Genomic DNA, 27,311 nt, shown 5'->3' with positions numbered 1-27,311 from the left:
AATCACTGAATTATTAAAATCATTACAACGAAGTACTTTATCCAGATTCTGGCCAGAAGCTATCCATACGGTTTATAACTTTTTAATTTAGCGAACGACAAAATGGGTAATGGTATTTTTATTTGCCCTGAGGCTTTAGGATCGATCCAATATTACCGTTAGCATGGAGCTTTTTCGTAGCTCGAACATTTTACCGAGATGCACGTTTCCTTATTTATTAGGATAGTTCCAGAATAGATTAGTTCCGGTCTCGGGTGAATTGTTCTTCTTAATCTCTGGAGGGTTTGAATGTGCGCCTTTAAAAGCCTAATAGAAAATTTAAAACACAACAGGGAATGTATATACAGAATATAAATTTAAAAAGATAAATAACGAAACCATAGTCTAGATATTCCATACATTGAAAACTCGGTAAACAACTCGAAGTGTTGAGACGACGTATTATTCATTCTCCATGTTCATTCATAATAAAATTCAAAGCAACTATTGATCAATTTCCGACTTCAAAGTTCGTATAGTCTTGGCAAATGCTAAGTAGCAAATCGTGATCTAAATATAACGTTTTATTGAGATTAATTTTGCAAAGAGAATTGAACGACGCGACAGAATATTTTCAGGAATTTCATCAGAATTTCACAGAACGCATTAAATGCAGTCATAATATTGATGCGTGACGCATGAGCGATTAGGAATCTAATTAAAATTAGTTCTTTATACGAAAATACTAAATGTTAAGCAGGATAAACTCAACCGAACATTGCTAGATATTAAAGAGAAATATAAAACATGTACCATTAGTTCTAGCAAAGAAGAAATATGAAAGTATAAAGCCTGTGAAAATGGATATATGAACATATAATTTATAGAATTCAAATTTAAGACAAAGACTAACACGAATGTAATTTCTATCTGCCAAGTGAAGTGGTTGAGTTAGTACTTTTTTCTATATTACAACTAATCCTATTTAATATTCTTAAATGAGTTTACAATAACAAAAAATGAATGCTGCTAATGAACAAGTTAAGAAAGTAATCTGATATTTTCCAGTCTTATTGGGTTTTTCACTTATCTAATGAGCTATATTATTGCATCTACATCTATTTGAAATCCATTAAAGCAGCTTATTAGAAAATCTTCACGATTACACTTAAATAAAATATTGATTATTTAATATAAATAATTCATACAAAATTACTAGTTGGGGTATGTAAATAAATATTTTTGTCTTTGAAATGCATTAATTGTTTTGTAAATCACTGCATTTTTAGTGGTGTAAAATATTTAATGTCATATCACGCTACTTCACTACACCAACCTATGTGTTCAAATAGGAACGGTATATTAAGTGATGTCAGATGTGATGTGTGAGGTGTCTAGGCATAAGGGTTTCCTGTACATTCGAATAAGATAGAGCCGGCAATATCGTTTGTCCTCTCGGTTCAATAGGTCTTCTATCCCTAAAATAAAATTTCTGCTTCTTAAATTCTAGACATTTCAAAACTTTTAATAGCTTCTTTGTCTACTAACTACTACTCAACGTTGGTACTATATTCAATTTCAAAGAAAGACCAATAATGATACCAACCACTTCAAAACCTACATCAAATATTCTTTCAAAATGAAATGGCTTATCTACTGCTCTTTACATGTAAGACTTGAAGACCTTACAAAAATATATGTGACAACATTTTAATATTCACTAGTGTTGTTCAATAACGACCAATTTCTTGCAGCACGCTCAACATTAACGTATCTGTCAATGTCAACACCGTTTTAGCCCACCGGTATATATATTTCCTTCAGCTTTTGTTACTGTGGAAGGTCAACACTACTGTTAATTAAATAACTTTAATTGGCTTTTCGAAATTAAATACTGAAATTGTAATTACTTGAAACTGTAAGTAACTTAAATTGTAAGTACATTAACAGTAGGTAATTTTGATGTACTTTTCCATTTTGCAATTTGATGTTTCGTTCGAAAATTATTCTTATTTACTATAACTACATTACACTTTGCAACAGTAAAAAAACACATATTTCACCATCTTCTGTTGTCTCGTCATATTTTGGATTTATTAAGCAGTTTTATCAAGCTATAATTTAACTGAAAAGCTACACCGCAATAAGAACGTCGTAAGTCGTTATGTTAGGTTGTCGGTCAATAAAATATAGGGCTATTGCCAATATCGAAATAATACACCTTTCAAAAATAATGAAACTAATATATGACCTACACTATATAATATATTTTAATATAACCAAAATCATGAAACAAATTAATAAACCACATTAAGAATGATAAATAATATATCGGTAGAGGATACGAATGATACAAGAGAGAAGGGAGAAAATCATAATGACAAATAGCTGGTTTATAAAAAGTGGAGTCGGCCTTTAAAACGATTCCCTTCGTCCCGTTCATCAATCATCTCTAACGGTTAAATGACACACTTTTAGCATACATCCTTCACCTGTCCTGTCGGTAACTGTGCCCCGCCAAAGAAGAAAGAACGAAAAAATATCTGGCTCAGCTTCTTTCGATGCCCGTAAACCCGTTACTATGAGTCACATCCCAGTAATCCAGCGCCATATCGATTATTAATAGCTTGATAGGGGGAAAACGTGAAACTCAAGGCCATCAGTGATTACGGGACTTATCTCCGTTGATTCATCTTGCCGCAAATACGCAGTATTTGTTTACTAGCAAAAAAAAACATGAAAAACACATCAACTACGATTCCGTTTTGGAAGAAACATTCGGACCCCCTCACAACTTTTCAGGACAAAAAAATCGTTTTCCATTTTTCAAAACGCGATACTGACAAGTATAAGTAGAGAGCTTTTTGTTTATTCTCCTGCTACGGTATTCATAAATTTCATTTCTCTTTTGTTACAGCAGTAAATCAAAAAAATAAAAAAGATATTAAACGACTAGTACCGAATACAGATTATATCTAGATAAAACAATACTTTATCCATTGTTTTCCTTTTCCCGTTTCTTTTTCGTCAGTTTAATTTTTTAAATGATCACCCAATAAATCACAATACCCTTTCATTTAAAAGATCTCATTAGCAAGTATTAAAATCTCCCTAATTCGATATTCAGCTTTTATCCCAGTCGAAAACAATTGAAGAATGACGAACAGACTTGAAGATATAATTGGAGTTTTTCTTTGAAATATGGTGTATTGTTGAAAAATCAAAAGTTATGTAATATTTGGAAATTATTCATTGGAACCAGAAAAAAAAACATTACATTTTCAAGCATTATTCATTTATGACTAGCCGTTAGTCAGTATATATACAAGTAAATAGACACAGTGATATTACACTTTGATATACAAAATGCTAACTTAAAATTAGCATAATAGTGATATTTTTATATAATAGACACCTTAAAGATGTATAATCTACGAAAATTTTGAATAAAAAAATGATTAATAATACACTATGTATTAAACTTATCTAAGAAAGTAAACGCATTTAAACATCTGTTCTGTTCTGATACTTAGATATCAAGATACTAGACTTTAAAATAATGCTGCTTGTTACGTTCAATTTATCTACAATCAAAGAGTCTTGTTCTAAGAGAAGATATTTCAAAGTAAAAATGATATAAATCCTATTATAATAAAGTAAAAGTATAAAGCACTAATTCACAATGAAACAAGAGAAAAACGGTGTATGTGATGTCATACATTCGCTCAGATTCATTATGTAAATTTAATCAAACCTAAAGCCTATCACTACTAAAGACGACGTTAGTATTAGTTAATTTGTTTTTATACATAATCTGATAATCGACATTACTTCATAAATATTTTTCAAGCTCGAAACCGTCTTTCTCTTTAATCCGTGACAAGATACAATCGGCGGAGATTGTAAACTGGAGAAAGACAAAAGCTATCGGATTCTGACGAGGTTTTTGAAAAAAAAAACAGTTTTATAAAGTGAGAATAAGATTAGTTTTCATTTTAAAATATAAACTTTAAAGTTTATTACTGTTTACGAACCAATTTAGAGCCCTTTGAAATAGAGGGTGTATATAAATTGTTGTTGGTGAGAACAGAAAAGTTTGGCCATTATTGGCGTCTTTCTTATAAAACAACTAACAGAAAGTTTCGAAACTGCTGAGCTATTGTCAACTAAGTTATACTTGTATCTAACTATCTGTTTGGTGGAGTTCCACAAAGGCAAGGTCTCTTTACAGATAGTGGATAGCTTTGCAGTACATAAACCTAAAATAAAGATTTTTCAGGTAACAATTCGGGGAATATTTATGGAATAAGAAGAAAACATAAACGAATTTATTAAATATTTTTTTCGAATATACTAAAATAATTATGTCGGATTCGTATATGATTCCAGTTAGGATCTGTCAAGATGTTTGTCCACTGACTGTCAATATAGTCTTAATCGATTGTCGATCGTACATTCCATTTGTTAAAAATTTGATTGTGGAAGAAATTAATTAATCAGCAATTGTAAACAACAGTGGTAACAGATAAAGCCTGTGTTAAGATACGCATCTCTAAAGTAAACAGTGGGAAGCTTATATTCTCTAAGATGATTGAACCAAATTTTACTATTAAGATTAAAATCAGACTCTTCTCGTAAGGTTCCAGTTGCAAGGCTTGGATAATGAAGTTGTAGTATAACACGAAGTATACAAGAATTATATCGATTAAGAGTAAGATCTCTATGATCATGTGATCTCAAGTAATAAGATATAAACTGTTGGAGAATTACTTTATTTTACTTTACATAACCAAGTTACTTGTTTCTTGATTCAAACAAAACATCAGATTTTGTAACACGATAAAAAAACTACAATAGATTTTTGAGAAACTGTAGGCTACATGAAAATTATTATGTCATCATTATAAAATTACCACCGTAGCTACTGAACTGAACGTCTTTACCAAGAAAAAAATATTGTTTGTCTTGTATTAATTTTGTTAAAAAATTTAGTTATTAAAGTTTTACAGTAACAAATAAAATCATCGAGAATGTTATGTTTCTTGTTAAGTAGACATTTGGCAAAATTTTGTTGAAACCCCATAACTGTTAATTTTCAGAACTTTTAGAGCTCGTTCCGTAAACAATTTTGTATGAAATAAGAAGATATAGAAGAGGGCGCCGCTCATTATTTTCGGTACAGCCCCAGCAATAACCAGTTTTCTGAAGAGTTTTATTTAATTGACTTAATGATAATAAAGGGAAATTTTATTTAAGAACAAACCGTTCTGGCTTTGTTCGGTTCTTATTTATGACGGTTCAAGAATAAACGAAACGTTATAAGTAAAACGAATTAAAATTTCCCGGCTTTGTATTAGGCTTCGCTTTTCGGGCTGGATTTTATGAATAAAAAAAGATATTGTGGAGTGGCTCTAGTATTCTATACAGTAAATGAATACAAAATCTTAAGATTTATTGATAGTTTAATATTAAGTTTCCTGAACGTTGGTTCATAATGTTGGTGTAAGTAATATAAACAAGCTGTGTCCATTTCTGGCAATATTAGTTCCTACTATATAAGTTTCTAGTATATAGATATTGAAGCCATAGACCGTTAAAAGTTACCATCGACCCTTTTTATTGACATTCGAGCACAGTTAAAATTGAATCTACAACCGTAGGGTTTGTTCTATAAATGGAAAAGAATAGTCTTCTACTTTGTAGGAGATAAGGTATAGTGGGGATTTTATTAGACAGCGGGGACACATTTTGTATCATTCGATAGCCCAGTTTTTATATGGAATTTTATGGATTTTCGACGGCATCAAATTTACTACCCCTTAGGTGCCTTTTCAGTTTACCAAAATATGCTCCTTGGATAAATAACCAGTCGTGCAAAATATGTCTTTATACAATATATAGTCATGTCGAATGAATACACAATCAAAGGTATTGACGGAATCATTAGAGCGGTTCTTAAAAATAAACCGATGACTGATTCATTGAATCTTAGATAGGTAAAATTTAAGGCCAATATATATATATATATATATATATATATATATATATATATATATATATATATACATCAAAAAAAAGTTATTTTAAAAATTGGAATCCAGAGAGATCATAGTTACTTTCAAATTACTTGAATTTATTAAAAAATAACGCTTATTAAATTGTGTTTTTAGTTTTTGAAGTTCTACTGTTTTAAAAAATTTCTACATATTATGTACTTATACAAAAAACAATTTTCCGCTTTAACTTGTGATATCCTCAACCAATTCAATCTCATCCATCTATCTTGAGTTTATCTTTACAGATTCGCAATCGCATTTCAGCGACACCGGGCTTTGCGAACGTACGAACACTACCACTTCCATTTCACCGGTTCCAGGAAAGGGGTGACGTAGCTTCGCGCATTCCCCGACTCATCGCATCGATCTAGTTCGGTTGCCAGATATTACACTATCCGTTTGACGGAGAAGCTGCGAGGGAAAATTTACTGAAGCACCTGTAGATTAATTTTCCCCGAGGTGGCACTGTTTCATTATGTCTCACCCTAGATTGGGGTGATGTTAAAGCGAAGGAAGAGAGAGTTCCTCGTCAAAGGACGGTTAATATATCTAGGCGAAACACACGCCAGGTTACCGAACAGTTGTTCTTGCTCAGATTCCAGTGATAAATGAAATTTGTTTTCATTGTGGTCGAAAGTGGTTTATTAATAGAGAAACTTCAATCCGCGTTGGTGTACTTACGGTTGGCGTGTCAAAAGTTGGGGAAACTTACCTGAAACAAAAAATGAATGTTTAGTAAAGTTTTCATAAAATTATGGGATAATATCAACAAAAGATAATAGGACTTTAAGCTGACTTAGAAACTTACTAGATGATATAATAAATTCATATCCGAAAAACATTTTAGTACAGTAGAGCTATAAAATTTTAAATAATTATAGTGTTAATATTTGCTCTGACAAAAAGCAAAAAATTGAAACCACATTGATAAATGCAATGATTAATAGAAACACAAATTACATAATATGTTAATGAAGTTTTAATACAAGATATAAATAAAACAACTCATATCGTAAACAAAACAAGGAGAAAATAATGTTAGTGAATAAAAATGGTGTTGACCAAATCTGTTTTTTCTTCATTTATATTGAAAATAACGTATGAACTTATGTAAAACAAGAAATCACAATAAGCTTAACTCCGTTTATATTCATAATATATGAAACGGAACGAAAACAAATACATTTTGTATTATTGCCAAATAGCTGAAGAAGTTCAGTGACCTAAGTTAAACGGACATCGGATAAAAGCTGCCTAAAAACACCAAAGGAAACGTTCCAAACTGGTTTTACCAGATGCATTTCGTTCCGTGGACAATCAGTAAAATTTTCGGTGTAGTATCAATAAATCACACATAATGTAAACAAGTATTTTATATTAAAATAATACTAATATTTTCGGGTACAAATTATATATCCCATATTGGAGTATTCGTATCTGATATATGATACTGTGTATCTGTATATGATACCTGGCCCATTGGAATTAATATAAACAGAACTGATACCAAAAAATATTGCCTACAGAAGTATAATTAAATTTATTCTATTTCTGTAATACTGAACGCTTTGTATGTGGAAAATCATGGCCACTTGTCTACTTTTAAGGAGTATACAAGTTAATATTCAATTATATTCGGAAAGGGATTGAAACCATCAAAACTATATGGCTGTTTGAAAAACAACTTCAAATAATTGTCCACATATACAAGATTGTGTTAAGGAGTTAGGAAAAACCTAATACTATAGGTTACTAAGAATTAGTGGAAGAAATTCTCATGAACATTTTAAATGTAAAATATGCCAGATAGATTTTATTCAGTTTCAATGCCTTGGTGATTCCCATTATAAACAGGACACACAAAGTCACAAATTTTAATCTCGAATATGTATGTCTTAGAATTACTTAAATAAAACTTATATGTAAATATGTACATAAGAAATGTATTATGTTATTTCATCTTGGTAAACAATACTATAAACGGTATATGATCTGAACAGTGATCAATTTTTTTACATAATCATAAAAAGCATGATAGACGCTAAAAGTAATCCATCGCGTGACTACTAAAAACAAATTATCATAAAACAGGGATCGGTCTTAAAAATAGCTCCATTCCATTAGTTAATTTGATTAATCATATAGGGAATAGAGAGATAGATTCTATATTTCATTTTTCATTTTATATATAATTTTCGGTATATAAATGTAAAGGTATACTTAAGTCATTTTTTTTTATTTTCAAAGATAAAGATTTATCAACTCTTTAAATAAGTATTGTAACGTTTTAATTGGTGTTTAATAAATTCAGTTATGGAGGATATATATGATTTAAACAAATCCAAATATATTAATTTATAATTATCGTTTATTTATTAATATATATATTAACAGTTTCTATTTACTATTTAATTGAATAAAGCACTGGAATGAAACATAACTCTTATTAATTGAAAAACTACTGATAAATGTTACTGCAAATCTAACAAAAAACTAATCAGTTCAAATCATAGACAGGCGTCAATAATCTGACAATTCCGAACATTTTAAAAAGTATTTCTGCGTTAAGCTGATCGGCTTTTGTTGTGAACCAACACAGATGCTAAATATTAAATTTGTCAAGTAATATAAAAGCCTGAAAGCTTTCTTGTGTACAGAGAAAAAAGCACCAAAGAAAATCAGAATTATGAATTCCATAAACTTTTTTTTAATGAACGCTTAAAACACAACAAATTTTTGATTTAGGAGATTGAAAATTAAATGAAATAGCAAAATCGGGGGAAACAAAGAGCCTTTTTTGTCGTAAAAGGGCGACGCTGATTACAGGACGCTTTAGACTAGTAACGTCGAAAAAATATCGGTACTTACTGGATATTTAATTTTAACGACTAAAACACCGTTGCTTTTTAAAATGTTTATATAATATCGATATTTTTTAGTATCTATTTTCTATCTTTTCTTAAGTGCTTCTTACTTTCTTCGTACTGGCTTGGTGTGTGGATCAAGGGAAAACTTCAAATTTCAAAGGCATGTACAATGTTCTCACATATTTTTTATCTAAAATAATCACATATTGGTATGTAATGTTATTGTACATATAGTGAAAAATAATAAAACTAAAAATCAAAACTTTTAACACAAAAGAAGACATTTAAAATAAAATATGTATCTAATAATCGTTGTAATAACTAAATAAAAGTAATCAAAAACCTTATTTAACCTATTTAGGACACGTATTTTATATTTTACTATATACATATAATTTAGCTTAATACTCACCTAAATCTTATTTATCTATTTACAATATTATTTTAACTACTACCAACCGATTCAGTTTGAAGTCAGTGCCGAGCCTAAACAATACAAAAATAATAATATAATTTTGTGACATATGCACAGAATAAAACTACGAACAAAAGAATTTGATCTAATTCTAATTCTAACCTAATTTGTTGCTCAGCACCGACTTCAAAGTCATCATCAATCAGTTGTTAGCAGTTAAAATAATATTGTAAATAAATAAATAGGTTTAGGTAGGTATTAAGCTAAAGAGTATGTATATAGTATCACATAAAATACGCGTAGGAGATAAGTTAAATAAGTATTTTTGTTTATTTTTATTTAGTTATTACAACGATTATTATATGCATATTTTATTTTAAAACGCTTTTTTGTATTAAAAACCTAAGTTTGATTATTTTTCACTTTTTAATGAGTTCCTGATTTATTTCTGTCAAGTCGGTTCAATTTTTTTGTTCAGAATATTTTTTAAATAAAGAGCTTAAATTATAAATTTCGACATAAAGATTAAAACTGTCTAAAACCCCGGTGTAACTATTAGCCTTTGGGTGATTGGCCTAATCAACAATTGTAATTTGAATATTTAGTTAAGCAATCGATCGAATAGGGTCAACCACCACAAAATGGCCATGGTTCCAATAATTATTCGTTTAATATCTTTGAACTCATTAGTGTAAAGTGCATGTGCACAATTTTCAAATACCATCTGCAAAATTAATCGCAACTGTCTAATAACTGTAATGGGGATTTCAATAGAACAAGAAGGATAACAAACTGCGTACCAATTTACTGTTTACTTATTCAATAACCTCAACTTCAAAACACTTACGGGCTTGGTTTATAATCTAATTGAAGAGCCGCAGGTTATTTATATCAAATAACAATGTTGAGGTGTATGTTGATCTTTGTGCAATAAATCGCCAAGATCAACTAGACCTTCAAATGTAAAATGCGATTAATAAGTAGCGATTTAATAAAGATACAGAGTAGTTATCATTGAGGATTTTTTTTTGAGTTTCGGCATTTGGCACTAGCACAATTATTTATTATCATTTATCATTTATAAAATGCTTTACTATTTTCTATAAATACAATTGCTTTTTATAAATACATACACAAACATATGTAGATGTTGCGAATTCTTCCCATACTGATGAAGCCCCTTTTACGTCAACTAAAAATAGAGGGTTCTACGCTTTTAATGGTAATGTTATTTAAATAATAGTGAGGAATAAAATAACAATTTTTAAATTTCCTTTTGTGTATTAATTCAAAAGAAAATAAAAACTGAAATTGCATATTTCGAAATATCGCCACGACCCAAATGATAAATTCTTATGCAACATTTTCCGCTTTTCTTGGTAACGTTTTCCGTAAAATTCTCGTTATCCATATAAGCGTAACAGTAGTTTCTCTCTATTGTAAATGGTTAATCGATTCGTACCAATTTCAAACCTCTTCTTTTTGCACCGACAATGATTTCATTACGGGATGGAATCTGGTTTAATTACTCAGGATTTTTCAGTAAACAGATTTTTATTACCAAGTCGTATATTTCCTAAGAGCTAACGAGTTTGTATATGTACAAATAATTACATTTTTTATATTAACTAAAACTGATTTATTTTCAATTGTTTAAATATACAAATATTCTAGATATTCTTCTAGATAGAATGTCAGGGGCAACCAGTCAGAGAAAACACAAGTATCTGAATACTTGAGATAGTTAAGACAGAAGAAAAATGACAAAGCTGCAGAAGTTTCAGCTTCTGTAATATGATGTGGGTATATACAATGAATGGGACATGCTTGTTGAATGACCAGTGCTTTACATATATATATTAAAGTTGAACTTCTGAATAGAAGTTCTGCACCATAAAAGAACATGGTTTAAGATCATAGAAAACGACTTGAAGAACACAAGAAAAACACATTAAAATACAAAATGAATCGAAATCTGGAATTGGCTGATATTACAATTAAATAATGTAAATCACAATGATTATTGTAGAACATCCTTAATTAATTCTCAATAAACACACAAACATTTTAATTAAGCACCTAAAAATCTATTATTAAAATGAAATAAAAATCTGAGGTGAATTATATCTTAAACTTATAGAATATAGTATCAAATATCAAACGTTACAGAAAAAATCAGTATTATTAATTCCTTAATTTATTAATATACATTTTCAGTAGTATTAAGCTATTTCGGGAGATTCACTAATGAAGTTACTGCGCACTGTACTAACTCTAATTTCGTCCGAATTAGAAAGCTATTAACAAGTATATTAACTACACGCAATCACCATATGAAAATTAATTAGTCAAACTTGTACCTAATACAGACTTCATTCTCCCTGACCATCCAAACCAATACGAAACCAAATATATAACAGCAAGTTCCCCCGAAAATAATATCTTCTGTTACATGGAATAGGTTAGGTTTTCCATTTTCCGCGGCAACCAAAATTAATCCGCCCCTAACAACGTAATCTGACGGTCTCAGGGATAATTTATATCGAGTTTCTTCTACCAGTAGCTACCCTGCCCCCTCTCGATGCCTCCACGCACGAATTGAAATTCCGAAGGATACCCGAGAGAAGAAATTTCATCTCACGCTGCCTCTGGTGCGTGACTGCGTGGGCGAGCTGGTCAGACTCCCCGGCAAATCTCTTAACTTTGTTAGGACCGACGGGGTTTCGGATAATTGCGCATATTTCGAGATGTATTAGCAATGTTGTCCATCAAAGAAACAAGTTCTGGTCAACGCTTTATAGGACTTTTTGCGCTTTTACCCGACCAACTGAAAAAAGTCTGATTATAAAAATCTTGAGACCTTGTGGAATAAAAATCAATTCATCAACTAAATCAATTAAATTAAGCTCTGAGGAGATTGTTCTTTTTTCTTTAATTCTAGCTTTCTATAACTAGCGTCTGTCTTTTTTAGTCCTAACCATCTTGGTCTGCTTTGAAGCCTCTTTTGCGTATGCAACACTTAAATTTCAAGTAATACAACCAACAACAAACCGATGTTATTTCGGCGAACAACAGTTTCGGCTTTGGATCTTGCGTAAATTAAGTAAACTACCAGTCTCAATGTAAAATTTTTGTAGTACGCTCAAGCAGCTCGTAAGCAGTCTTAAGATAAAAAAAAGTATTCCAAAATATATGTTGAAAATGATTCTAAATAACCCATAGGGAAGCAAGGGTGTCATTAGACTCAACGTTCATAAACCCAATTACCGAAATATCCATAAAAGGAAATACCGTATCAATAATAATTTGATCAATTTCACTTCTGCTACCTTGTAGTCATGTTGCAGCATGCACCTTTTCATTGGCAGGAAATGATCAAATGCCCTTGATCCATTCTTTATATTTTCTTTTCTAGTTCTTTTCAACAAGACTCTTCTTTCAACTTTACAAAAACGTTAGAGCAAAAGAGTTGAATCATAAATATATTTAAAAAATCCCAGCAAAGGACAAGAATTTGCGTAACCATTAAATATTGATCAATTAACCCTTATCAGGTTTGACAGTTGTTGAAATTATTCAGGACCAAGGAAATTCAAAGAAACGCGTGTTCGAAAATGTTGCTCCAATACCAGAAAATAAGTAGCATCGTAATGCTATTAGTAATAAGAAAATATGTTTCGTTAATCTGAAGCGAAAAGATGGTTGTGTGCATATACTTTCAATACATAGTTATATTGCTGCCTTTTACGTAATTACATTTCAAATTAAAACAAAAGCGAATAATATGATTGATACGACAAATATTGGTTCAATAAATTAGGAATCTCCTCCTGTTTGATTCTGTTAACTTCTCTTTCATTAATAATTCCTCGATTAATTAATGTTTGACTAGCGAAGAGTGGAGGAAAACCGTCCAAATCCGCTTTAATAATTTATTATATTCGACAGGAAAAAGTGTAACATTTAATAAATTATTGATAAATGAACGAATTAATTGGTTATTAAAAGTTACTTTCATCTGTATTCTGCTGTGAAATTTTAGCCAATCTGTCAATTATACCTTCCTGTTGAAAGGAACTTTTAAACAAACATCTTAGTGTTATCTCAAATAACTCTAATAATTTATACTATCTTACGTACATCTTTTTTTGTTAAGAAAGTAAATATATGCAAGTTCACGTATTAATTAAAAAAATACTACTTAATATATATAAATAAATAATTCAGGGCAATAGACCTACGTTGAAGTACCACAGATTAACACATAAGTCATGGCAAGTCCTTGTATTAATTCAAAGAAACAGATTAATATGTGCTGTACACTATATGTATTACTATTGTCCTCCTGTACTTTCTCATACAAAATTGTGTTTGGTTCGCTTCGATCTGCTGACATCCTACGCCTTGTCCAATAGCTGTATTGTTTCCATGTTACTGCGGTTTAGTGTTTCATGTTTTAAAGCAAAATATGGGATATTTTCGTAGTTCTATTAGAGTTCGAGATCAATCTGAAGTATTTAATTGGCTACGTAGGGACAAGTTGAGGTAATTAATAAAAAGTTTTTGTTTTGACTACGTTGCATTATTAGTCGGTTGGATTGATGTCTTAGTGTAACCGCTTAAGATCAAGTGTAGGCCATATCATTCACTGAAATCAATCTTCCTGATCTAAGTTCAAGATGGGATTATCTTCCAACCAACCAATTCAGTTCTTTCATTTTGAGTCCGACCTGCTCCGTTTTTGTCTAACATGATGTTAATTGTCATTTAAATTGTAATTTTATCGTAATAAAATGAGCACAAATATAAAGACAATACTTTTTTTCATCTTTTCAGTTTAATAAATATATTAGATGGAACGAATTTACACAGCAAACATATAAAGGTTCAGTAAATTCAAATAACACTATAAAGACCAATTAAATAATAAAATTTCACGTCGTTTAAAAAGTATATAGTCGCATTCTCAACACTTAACACCACCAAAACTTGCTGATTTGTAAACGACGGTATGTGAGTTTTATCACAACGATAGATCAAAGCATAAGAAAGGACCCCGGTCTAGAATCGATATTCATTTTACGGTCCAGGCAATTCATTGAACGATAGCGATCTAAACTCATGTCGCTTTTCCGCACGGTAATACACTCACGAAAATAAATGCACTCCGATCGGAAAACCTTTCTCTGAATTATATTAGTCGTGCACGGCATGACGATATAGTTACATTACTGTCAACACTATTCGATTTTATGTTTTTTCCTTAAACGTCTCTGTTATTATATCAGCTTGAAAAAGAAAAACATAAAACACATTAATAAACGAATCATAAATTTGTTTCTCTCGTAAACACTGAAAAAAAGAAAGAAAAATACAACTTGCTATCGTTCACCCCCCCCCCCACCTCGTCTCGCAGCACCATCATGCCATCAGAAATCTCCGCAAATAATCGAGGTCAACGAAAAACCCCTTGTGTCAATATTTCTAACCCTCCCACGCACCACCTCAAAGTCAGTCAATCCCGTGAGATCCCGGGCAGCTGCCAAAAGAAACTTTTCCTCCCGGAAGAGCGGGAGAAAACAGCAAGACGGAGGAGGAAACATTTCGAAAGCTAACAGGTGCGGGTTGTCATAGTTTTTTTTTTCTATTATTGCCAAACGTTTATCTTTTGCGTGAGATGTTTCGCGAATCAGGCAAATTGGTTGGTTTTGGCTGGATTTAGCCTGGACCTAAATCAAAACAAAACATAGTTTACCTGTTGAAAAATTAAAATAAATTTATTGGAATAAAATATTGGAACGGTGTATAAAATCAGCTAGTAAACGAAAAGAAGACGCAGACTTCGGAATAACAATAAAAGAAAACTGAACAAAATATATAATCCTAATATTACTTTTTAAATCAAGCAAACAATCTCTGACAATTCAATGACGTAATTAATATTCTCAGTTACAGGGTTATTCATCAAATAAAATTTGCTACAGTACATCACATCTGGCAATTTTTAAATATGAAAAGTTGGTCGTTAATGAGTCAACATAAAACAATTCATAAGTCAACCATTGTTTTTCTGTGGTTAACAATATCTTATCATTTACTAAATATGCTGGTAAAGTTTTGAAACGTTTATTTGAATGTGTTTATTATATTGTAAGTTTTTATTTTTTTCTAATTTAATTTTTAATAACTATTTTATTATTGGGTGCACTTTTTACGCTAACTTAAAGATTTTATCGTTCTATTACTTCCTCATTTTATATATAATCAAATGCGTAAATCATTCCTTATTTTAATATTTCTAGTTCTACTGAGCTTGTTCAAGTTTAGTTTGTGTTATAAATAAATATTGTGTACTCCATGTATCGTAACCTATAGCCAATCTCAAAAAAGACAATATAAGCGAAAATATAAGAAAGGTTTAAATAATAAAATAAATTATTAGTGAATGAACAATCTGTACATGATATTTTATATATTGTAACTGTCTCCAGTAGTATCTTGTCAAAATACATTTGGCTGCTCCTATTACTGCTATAGTCGCGGGTTCGAATCCAGAAGGGTGTTCTATGTAGTGATTGTAAATGTAAATGCCTCTAGACAACAGTGTAAAACCCGATAAGGACCCATCATCGCCAGTAACCAGGTTGGATATGACCGGATCCCTTCTGGGATGGTCTTTAAGTTGATCACTGGTCAGTAAGTAAGCTTAATGCCCAGAACTGTAGTTCAAAGCCCACATTAAACAATAAGTTCAGGTCAGATAAACCCTACTTGGTAAAACCAGTTTAAAAGGTAATGTAAAAAACAAAATATCATAAACATATTCAATTTTCTCTAAAGAAAATATAAAAAATCCAATAGCAATATATTAATGTTAAAAATTGTCATTTTTCAATTTATCCACCCGAATGATCCAATATATCAAATTATAAGCAAACAAGACAACAAAAAAAATCCATCAGAATCTTATACCCCACCTGAAACATCCCATTATTTTCGAAAGAAATCCTCCTCCCATCAAGATTCAGTTCATCGTATTTTACAAACTGCGTCATCTCTTGCAAGACACACGAAAAAATCGTTTTAGAATCCATTCGGAGAGCGAGAGAGACGTTTCCTGCTGTGCGTTTGACCCCCTTTTCTCAACCCCGCGACGTTTTGCTTGCTCCGATAATGCAGAAGAAAAAACTCTCGTTTCTATCAGTCAAAATTTGCTTTTACGTTTCCCGTATTTGTTCCGAGGCGAAGATACGGCGCGGTTCGAATATTGCTGCCATCCTGCATTCAAGCTGCGATTTGCCGTTAGCATTGAAATGGAAAATCTTATTACGATATCCTATGTTCCTCCTCCAAATATAGAGAGAACGGGAAAGGAAGGAAATATTTTGTAAGGAAAATGTATTTTTCGTTGAAATATATTAATATAACTCTGAGTTTCCATTAATATTTTACTGATAACAGTGTTAAAAGTGGCGTTGGGAACTATCGACTGAAAACAGTCAAAACAGTCGATAGTCGAAATGCACGGTTCGACTGTTTTTTTCCATTCGTGATGTCAGACGAAGATGTACGAATCATTTCCTTTATAATATATTTGATCAGTTGGTTCACGAACATTTAAACGACACCCGCACGTTGTCCAAACATACATACATTTCTGTAGTGAATGAAAGTTAATATATAGGGATAACCCGCGACAATATTATATTCGTACAAAATTTGGTTGAGACAGAAAAGATCAGTACAAACGACACTAGGCAGGCAGCACCGAGCGTTTATCAACAGTGCTCTAGAACTTTTGAAAGTGGATCCCAATTTCCAACAAAACATTTTGCTAAAAAAAACTTAAATTTTGATGAACTTATATAATAAACATCTTGGTATTTTGAAAAATAGCAACCTGCATGAACTTATGAACAACCATCCTAACTATATAAAAAATCAACTATATCAGTTAACTATATAAAGTATCATTCACAAACACACGTTCTAATTTCCCATACATTTTATTAACCCAGAGTCACAATTATATGGATTTTTTCGATAGTCACTACATTTCCTAATCTAATATTATGTTGTAACAAAACTTAATTCTTCCTTTCTTTCCTTTTTTGTTTTCTTTCTCTTGTCTTCTTCTTTTCTTCTCTCTCATTAGAGAAATCCCATAGGAATATATATCATAAGAATACATAATATGCTTATGGATAAAATATTTTTAAAAAATCTAAAATCAAAATCATATTGAAATAATTGCCAAAATTTGTTTTTGTTTTATCTGAAAATAAAACTCTATATAGCGTCCAATTATACAGAAACAATAAAACTTCACTAAAACCTTGCTTAATTCATCTATAAGATACATCTTTAAAGATTATTACTATTTTCTATATTTTAACTGAGACATGGGCCATTCAAATAATACAAAGTATTAATATCACTTTGTTTATTCGATATTGTATTAAATTAAACATATAACTAAAGATTAAAATAACTACATAATTATGATAATGAAAACAATTAAACAGCCTGTGTATAAACCAATTTATTAAGGTTCCTATATAATTCCCAGCAAAAATATAAACTAATATTGTTTCTTAACCTATTTAGAGATACGACCGGAAAAAGCCTCCATCCCACGAAACTGTCGGCGAAACCTAATTATCCCCCATCTTGAATTAATTCGGTTGCACCTGATGCCAACCGAGACAACAGCCCCAAAGCGAACATCAAACTTTTTTAATTTCCTTCTTTTTTTTTAATTAACTAAAATCTCCTCCAATTCGCCACGTAAACATCAATTTGTAAAATGGTCTTATGAATTACCGATTTCGTTCCAATTCACATTGCAAGTAATATTTGGCATGCTAATTACGCTGTCCATTACCAAATTGCATTATCTCTTATAGTTTCCGAGATATGGACTATCGAAATTTTACAATTTTGGCTCTGCTTCTAACTTGGGCCAAAATTGTAAAATGGTCTTATGAATTAGCGATTTCGTTCCAATTTCCATTCCAAACAATATTCAGCATGATAATTACGTTGTCGATTGCCAAATTGCATTATCTCTGATAGTTTCCGAGATATGGGCAATCGAAATGTTACACATTAGGCTTGTTTCTAACTTGGGCCAAAATTGTAAAATGATCTTATCAATTACCAATTTCGTTCCAATTCACATTCCAAGTAATGTTCGGCATGCTAATTACGTTGTCGATTACCAAATTGCATTATCTCTTATAGTTTCCGAGATATGGGCTATCGAAATTTTACACCTTAGGCTATATTTCTAACTTGAGCCAAAATTGTAAAATGGTCTTATGAATAAGCGATTTCGTTCCAAATCACATTTTAAGTAATATTCGGCATGCTAATTACGTTGTCGATAACCAAATTGCATTATCTCTTATAGTTTCCGAGATATGGACTACCGAAATTTTACTCAAAAGCCTCCATCCCACAAAACTGTCGGCGAAACCTAATTATCCCCCATCTTGAATTAATTCGGTTGCACCTGATACCAACCGAGACAACAACCCCAAAGCGAACATCAAAGTTTTTAATTTCCTTCTTTTTTTTAATTAACTGAAATCTCCTCCAATTCGCCACGTAAACATCAATTTTATTACCGAGATAGCTTTTTTATTGTCGCTGGGATATAACGAAAATAAAACAGATTAGAAATTGGCTCGGCTCTATCCTTTCAATTCCATTTTAACGGCATCAAGAAGTTTAGTGTTATGATTATATATTTTGCTTCCCGAAAAGTCTTATCTGCAAAATTTTGAACATACAAATTTAAAGTTTGCATTTCACCTATCTCTGTAATTGTTTCTCGTGCTTGGTGAAGGCACAGCTGTATGGAGATGGTTATACGTTCAAGGTGCTACCAGACACACAACGAACAAAAATATTATATTTATTATTACTATACACCATTTGCACTTCTGAAATTCTTAATTACAATTTTAACGTATGATAACGGATTTTATTTCAATTATAGCTTTACTTACCGGTCATGTTTCTTACAGAGATATTCAACAAAGAAGACGTCTTTTGACATATAGATATGTTAAATTGCATTGTAATTGTTATAATAAATAAAGAAGCATATGCAATCTTCAGCAGAATATCAGTCAGTAAAATGCCGGAAAACGAATATGGTGTACTTTCAACTAGACGAGGAAACGACGCCCTGTTGAAATTAAATATTAAAGTTGAAAAAAAAAATGCGAAAAAGACGAGGATTTTGTAAGGCTAATTTTCTTATATTGGGCTACTAGAACTAATTTGAAAGCAACTTAAAATTTAGTATATAGATATTATAATTGTAACAATATGTACCTTGACGCATCCATCTGTTAGATAATATGGTATCCATTCCTCTTACCAAATTATTGCTTGGACATCTACCAAATCCCTACAAAACATCTTCAAAATTCTTGTATTGATCTTAAATGGATATTTCCAATACAAGTAAATGTTAAAATTTGATAACTAGAATTTTTAACAAGAAAATCATATCAATTAGCTCAAAAAACTAAGGATTCCTGCAAACATTTTGCGTTGTTTCTTTATTTTGTTGGAATTAATTTTAACCTAGTAATGATCTTAACAGGAACAGGAGCTGAACCAAAACAACGAACCATCAGGACATTAAATCATCTATCAGAAAATGCTCACACCCAGTAAGATTATTTATATTTAATTCAAAATACGTGACATGCTTATTCTTGTATAAATAAAATAACATTATAATGATTTTAAAAAGATATAAAACAAGAAAAACTTCAAATAAAATATTAAATTTTTGCCCTTTTCCTCCTATCTAAATAATACAATTTGCAAAAAAAGAAATAGAATTTTTTTCGACAACTTTAACCCGTAAAAAATTGGTAAAGGTCAAAAAACTCTTCTATCAACGTCAACTCTCTATTCTATTGGATTCTTCGGGATAATATAAATATATTGTGTGATAAACAAATAACTTCCAGAAAAATGGCTCGTCTGAAAAGGGCATGCTGTTTTGAGAAATAAAAAACCGTTTTTATATCGCAATTCTAGATATTGTGTCGTCCCTTATAAGACATAATACAACTGACGAAATATTTCCATTGCTCGTGACCCTCCGTTAACACGGCGAATATTTTTTCCATCTCGTCAGCCTACGTTTATTTTGATGCTCCTATTTTTTTCTTATTTTTTTAATGTTATCCCAGGTGTACATCGACGTTCTATCTTTTGAAGCAATTTGTTTACTAATAAAAGAAACCTGATTGCTAATGACTGATAAGATTTTAAAATCAATCTTTTACAGCATTCATAAATTGACTGAATATGACGACGAACGATAAACGATATATGACGAAGAAAAAATTATTTTTCTTCTTGACAAGCTTTAGAGCAAAATAACGAGGAATGTTGAAAACAGATTTAAAAAATATAGAAATTAATTATTAGGATATTAATGGGATATTCGAATATACAACTAAAGGAAAACACAGTGTACTATATAAAAGAATAAACAATTATAAATAAAACTAAAGCTATTATAGAAAAGTATTCAAACTCTTCTAAACCAAGAATTGTCCTAAGGGACTTGTATATATCTGTATATAACTGTATCCTGTATATTATTGAATAAACTGATGTTTGTCCAAATATAATTGTTTTAATATTTGGTTTGTTAATAACAATGTTCGTTGCAAGGAGTTACAATAAGGAATACTATGTAGAAGGTTCCGATTTCTTCCGACATAATGAAATTCCTACCACGTCAAGCACACAAACCTATTATTACTTCGTCTACGACGAAGTATATGAGTTGATAGTGGAATACAAGTGTGTTTCTATTCTCGAAACGCTTTGTGTTGTATCCATTTTCGCTTGCAATCGGAAATTTTCTATTTCATTTAATCCTTTTAAATAGCTTTTCAACCGCGCATTATATTCTCCACTCGTGCCTTTTAATGCTAATTAAGAGCGCTACTGTCTTCAGGGCATTAAAGCTGATTAATTGATCTTCTGTGGAACTGTAATTTCGATACTACTAAAGAGCCAATATTAAATAAATTGATTTCTGGTCGTTATCAAACACCTACTTTACTAAACCCTTCTAATAGATACTGGAATAATTTTACTGGTAGTTCAAATTAAATACGACTTATATTCAAAACTCTAAACACTTCAATAATGTTAGAGTGAAATGCTCTAACAATCGTGAAGTAATTAAAGAATATAGGTGAAAACAATTAAATAATTATGTACGCATCGCAGTAGCTTTTATCGCCAAGCTGAAGAGCTTAAAGATTATGGAGTTATGCCGGTCTCGCCTGCTTATGGGAGTGAAGATTTTCTGTGAAGATCAAGTGATCATTTTGTTGATATGGAGTTGTCGTTCGATCTTGCTTCTTCCTCTTCCTCTGATCACGGTCCAGAGGTCGTTCCAGGGTCGATATGGCTACCAAGAGCAACAGTTCTTGACATACCGATATGTTATAAATACTAGATTATTCAAATTTATTCAAGGTTTTATTAATTTACTTAATTTTCTTTGTTTCATTTATTTTTAATACGAGGAAGTAAGAATAAATATTTAATGATCTGAAAAAACAGAATAAATAATCCAATTCATTAGTCTTTAGATTAGAATTTCCGTTCAAAAACTTTTTAGTAAATATTTCCTTGTTATTAAACACAGAAAAAAAATTCTTCAGCTACATGAATATATAATGTTAAAATCTATTCGAAATTTTAGTGACAGTGTTTGGATTAAACTTGTGCGAACTAATTGTTCTTTATTATTTCGTCCCACAAACAAGAAACAGGAAAAAGTTTGAATATTTAAGTTGTGATTGGACAACCTTGCATAACTTTTTTGAAATAAAAGACCCACTTTTCTTATAAGCCATCTAAGCCTTATTAATAGGTCGAATTACTATAAAGTGTTCATTAATGTTGATCATATTTTCACTTTAAGGAGGCATTTATGGAGAAAAATGTATACAAGATATATTAATAAAAATATTTGCCATTAGTTTTAACAATCTATTCCCATTTTTATTGCAACATGGCAATACCATGTCAAAAAAAACTATGTTAGTTCGATAGCGATCCAATCCGTATCATCATTTTCTCACTTCCCCATCACTTTGAAGCCGTGTGTCAACCATGCACAATTCTAAAACATGTAGCCGAGCGTTGTCATACAAAAGGATGAACTTTGCGTCTCTTACTCGTTATTGTCGGCCTTTTTTGCAACAATACGTCGTTCAATTTGTTCATTTGACGTGGGTGTGCACTTTGCAATATGGATGTACGTAAATGATAAAATGTTTCTGAACGTTCTTTGAGGGTTGGTGCCAAATTAGTGACCAAGTTTGAAAGCAGAAAGCAAAAACAGAAACTATTTACGTGATTTTTTAAATTTTCACCAGTAGATTTACTTAATATTACAGATAAATATTTATTAATTGATGATCTTTTTAGTTTAAAATTTGTATATCCCTCATATAGTTATTCAACGTCACGTCTTAGCACACGAACACGTTCTCGGTATATCGTGCATTACGTGAACAACTCTATCTCATTAATTACCCATTATTACCATCGGAACCTTTCTGTGCCGAAGTTCGTTCGTCCGTCCTGCCCCGCCGTGCTTCTAGTCCCCCACTAAACCCTCTTTTAATTAGACGCCATAAATTAGACGTACCTTCTAGCTAAACGGGCGAACTGGCTTCAAGAGGCCGAAAGTGTTCCAGGTAGAACTCCCCAGCGAAATTTCGGCAGAAAACTTGGGGAAGGCGGAAAAACGTCTTTTTGTTTTCTAATTTTCATTACCGCCTAATTCAAAGTTAATGGTTAATTTTGGAGACTACGCAAAATTTTATTTATTTAAGATTATACCGTCGAAAATAACATTTTCCTATTACATACTTCACTTGAAATAATTGTTGTTACTGATAAATACTCAATAAAACGTATAAATAAACCAAATAATCAGCAGAGTTGATCGAAATGCGGAAGCCAAGCCATTTTTTATGTTAAAAGCGAGACCTGTACCAAATTCGAAATAAGTATAGGGGATGGATAAAATAATATGAACACCTGACATATATACAATATTTATAGATTTAGGATTTTGAGCAACAATTTGATTTTAAAACAGCTGCAATTCTTCGTATTCGAATAGTTTTCAACGGAATGTTGCTATTCTTATACCAACTCATCCGCCAATAGTTTCAATGATGGTGAAGATGGAAATCTACTCTTCATTCTCTGTTCAATTACGTTGAGGTCTGGCAATCGTGCTTGTCAGGAAAGGTATTTGGTGATATTATGATGCTTCTCAAACCAAGACTGAAGATTTTTGGCTGTGTGTATGGGTATATTATTACCTTGAAACATGGCTGTATTTGTAAGCAATAAGCTAGTCATGGTAAGAACTTCATAAATGAGAATATCTGATATTCATTTGTAATAATCCGGCCGGTGATGTGAATGAGGTAACCAGCTGAATACGAAAATATTGCCGCCCAAATAATAAAGAAACTTCCCCCAAACTTGAGCAGGCAATCCGGATCGTAGACTTCCTTTGGCGTTTTCCATACATATCCCGATCCCTTGTAGTAAATAATGCAAAATTGAACTACTTCTTTCGCAGCTTAGCGTTTCTTTCGGTTGCAAATGGTTTTGCCATCATGTAAATGATAGGTTTTGCTGACACTTTTGCAGCGATAATTTTACGCTGCCTGGCCATAATCCTTTTTAATGTTCGTCGGTCTCATTTAATATTGGTTTTACCCACTATTCCTCTTTACAAAAGTTAGAATAAATCACTAGGAAATTCTGTTAAATCTACAATAAACAATAAAACAACAAAGGCATAACATTTCGGAAAAAAACTACTTCTAAACACGCCATTGTAGATAAAATTTCTTTACTCATTCTCTCTTTCATGTTACGCTGTTGACAAAGGATACGTGAAGCCTAACTACGTTAAGTTTTAATAAAATTAGTCGGGCCCTCAAAGCTGTGAGCGAACAACGAGCCTTCTGATATTATCATCTGATTAAGGAAAAACTGGATCTGCAAAAAGGGGAGCAAAAACATCGACGAACAAAAATTAAACTAATTTTCATTAGTTTGAAAACATCTCATCTTTTCATTTCATTAAAACGAAGCAGAAAACAATCTAAATTAATAGTATCAGTATGTGAGACAAAATAGTTTTTCTATTTACTCTTAGTAAAGATAGCGATATCCTACAGTACGTAAATAAATTACAACCCATATATATCTGTCTTCACAATGACATGACCTATTACATTCTTAAACTTGACAAATGAAAAAAAAACTATTGAAATTTGAATGCGTCTTGAATCTTAAAAGACCATCGTCATCTAGCATTGCTTAAATTTCAATTATTTAGGCTCAGCATTCCGCTTCCGATGCCGTCCGTAATATGGAAATTTAATCCTAATATATCTTAGCAAGCACAGCGTACCGAATTTTAATATGCTAGCCTGATGTTAAACATTATTAACTCTTTAACTAGCCTACTTATTATTTAATTCAGATAGATATACATTTGTAGTAACACCAAAACAAAAACAAGCTTTTATAATTCAGTTGAAGATTGACTTTAAACTTATTAGAATTTTATATTTATTTAATGAATTGGTCTGAGGTTTACTGTTTAAAAATAGAATGACATTTTTCTAAATGTATCGTTCAGCAGTTATCTACTTTATTGCACAATGCCAATTCGAGTATAAAAACATTAAAATAATATTCAATGATCTGGTCAGTATCACGTTACTTCAAGGATAACAATAAAAAGCAATTGAAGGTAAAGTTTAAAATAAATACAAATAAAGTGTGCTTAATAAACTATGAATAACAACAGATTTGATAATCATGGTCAAATTTGGTAAACTGATCTGAAGGTTATTTATACCAGAATAACTTCATTCATATTTTAATATTTAATTTATAACGCTAACATATTTTATGTATATAATATAGGATATAATTTTTTATTTTACAAATGAATTAAAATAGTCTATCCAGAATAGGACATATTGAATTCTTAAGAACTAAAGATGTTAACATTTAAATTGTAAACGTCATTCGCGATTTCAAGATTCTATGAAGGATGACATTAAAACGTTGTCTAGGGCATTATTAGGAAGAAGCTAGAACCGATAAGACCCATAATCAATTGAGAACAAAAAAAAAACAAATATATTATATTGTGACAGTAAGTACATTTAATTAATTATTGAAAATTAATCACAATAACAATTAACAAATTAACAATAATTTGGTTTGGTTGGTATCACATAATATACGGAACTAAAAGTAATATAAATATTGAGAATGGTATTTCAAAACGTTATATTAAGTCGAGATTTTAAAACTTTGTGATAAATTTTGAGGAACTTTAAGATATTTTTCAAAATACCCAATTCAACAATACAATTACAATGTTCACAAAATGATAAACTTTCTTTATTAGTCGAAAATGTAATCTGTTAATGCAAATTCTCAAATACTTAATTTAAAGTACAATAAAAACCCATCCATTAATATGGATCATCTTGTACCTACATAGTATAATAAAAGCTACATATTATTATCTAGAAAATAATCCACTATAATTCCAACATTTAATTTCAAACTGTCTTCGAGCCACTTCGACAATGGTAATTGTGTTGGTTCAATGTTCTGGAAATCGTATTAACATTCAACAATTAACATTTTGTCCCATAACCCTAAGAAGTTCTCTGCTTCGGAGATAAACCGAATCTACCGCCAGTAATCTCGTTGAATTTAAATTCGAGCCATCTTAATATTAATTAAGAGTTCCACGCTCGTAAGAGCGTCTAATTTGATTAATTGGCGTTTTGCGAGGATGTAAATTCGATACTGGTATTGCAAAGGGCCAATGTTAACTATATCGATTTCTATATCGCCATCAATCACTTGATATTTACCGGACCCGAAGTTATCGGAATACATTCAGTAGTAGTTTTACGATATTAGATATTATTTGACGTTTGAAGCTATTCATACTTTATGAATGTCACTAACTTCCACTTGTACTAACACTGACACTTACGTTCATAGAAGACCTTTATCAGTAAAATGAATAACATTTTTATAATATATAAAATTGACAAATAATATTATAAAACATAAATCATAAAAAGTGAGGCTGGAAGGGGTTACCATTTATTAACAAAATTGTAGAAAAAATCTAGTGCTCAAAAAGCTTGTACTTTATCGGTATTTGGTTCTGTAACGTAGTTCAAGTAGTAAGTATCATTGTTAAATTACCACGCTGTAAAATATGCAATCTAAGGATAAAGACTTAAATTCTTGTAATAAAACTGTGAAAATGTGTTGCCTTTGGAAACCCTATAATCAATTTCAAAATATTGATTTATGGTTATTGATATTTAATTATTCACAAGATAAAAGCTTTGTAGAATTATAGAATAATACAAAATAACTAATAAAAAATAGTTATATTCCAGGGATATTAAAATAAAACAAGCCTTCTAAGGATTTATTGAAGGCTACACATGGTATACATTATGATAAATTATTTATCGAATAAAGGCGTTAAAATGGACTGTGCATTCATGACCGCGACTGAAAAGCTGACCTACCAAAAGTTTATACAAGAGCGTGAAAAAATATAAGATCAAAACCTTCGCTCCAGCATCCAAGATATATTCGCCGTTTGAGAAAAGTTAGTTAAAAAATCGGAACCATTGGTAACTCAGCATTATATCTAAAGCACATAAATATAAAACCAGGAAAAATAAATGTCAAAAATGTAAATCTGAAAATAAAAGATAAAAAACCAAGAAATACGGGAGTTTTAGTAATGGGGCTGATTTCATCTAAATGGGATGCTGATTAAAGCAAATCGGCGAAAACAAATCAAAAGAATCGCTATGATCTCGTAACGATATGAAACGTTAG

The 27,311-nt window shown here is 31.0% G+C and overlaps 1 protein-coding gene and 1 long non-coding RNA gene across 16 annotated transcripts in view; both read right to left on the bottom strand.

Moving 5' to 3' along the window:
* The window catches only part of LOC143192891 (maternal protein pumilio), a 434,284-nt gene that overhangs the window by 92,926 nt on the left and 314,047 nt on the right, over positions 1-27,311 (bottom strand). The window lies entirely within an intron of this gene.
* On the bottom strand, positions 15,473-26,172 carry LOC143192893 (uncharacterized). The gene is made up of 3 exons (XR_013004898.1): positions 21,533-26,172; positions 17,647-21,422; positions 15,473-17,177 (listed from the first exon to the last, which is right to left on the bottom strand). It is a non-coding gene; the product is annotated as an uncharacterized LOC143192893 (long non-coding RNA).

This window comes from Rhynchophorus ferrugineus, unplaced genomic scaffold, assembly GCF_030347505.1.
Source record: "Rhynchophorus ferrugineus isolate W39M unplaced genomic scaffold, kcgeb_rfMv2 rfM3, whole genome shotgun sequence".
NCBI classification, from domain to species: Eukaryota; Metazoa; Arthropoda; class Insecta; order Coleoptera; family Curculionidae; genus Rhynchophorus; species Rhynchophorus ferrugineus.
Note: the sequence above shows the minus strand (reverse complement) of the source record. Positions and strands in the feature narration are given on the sequence as shown.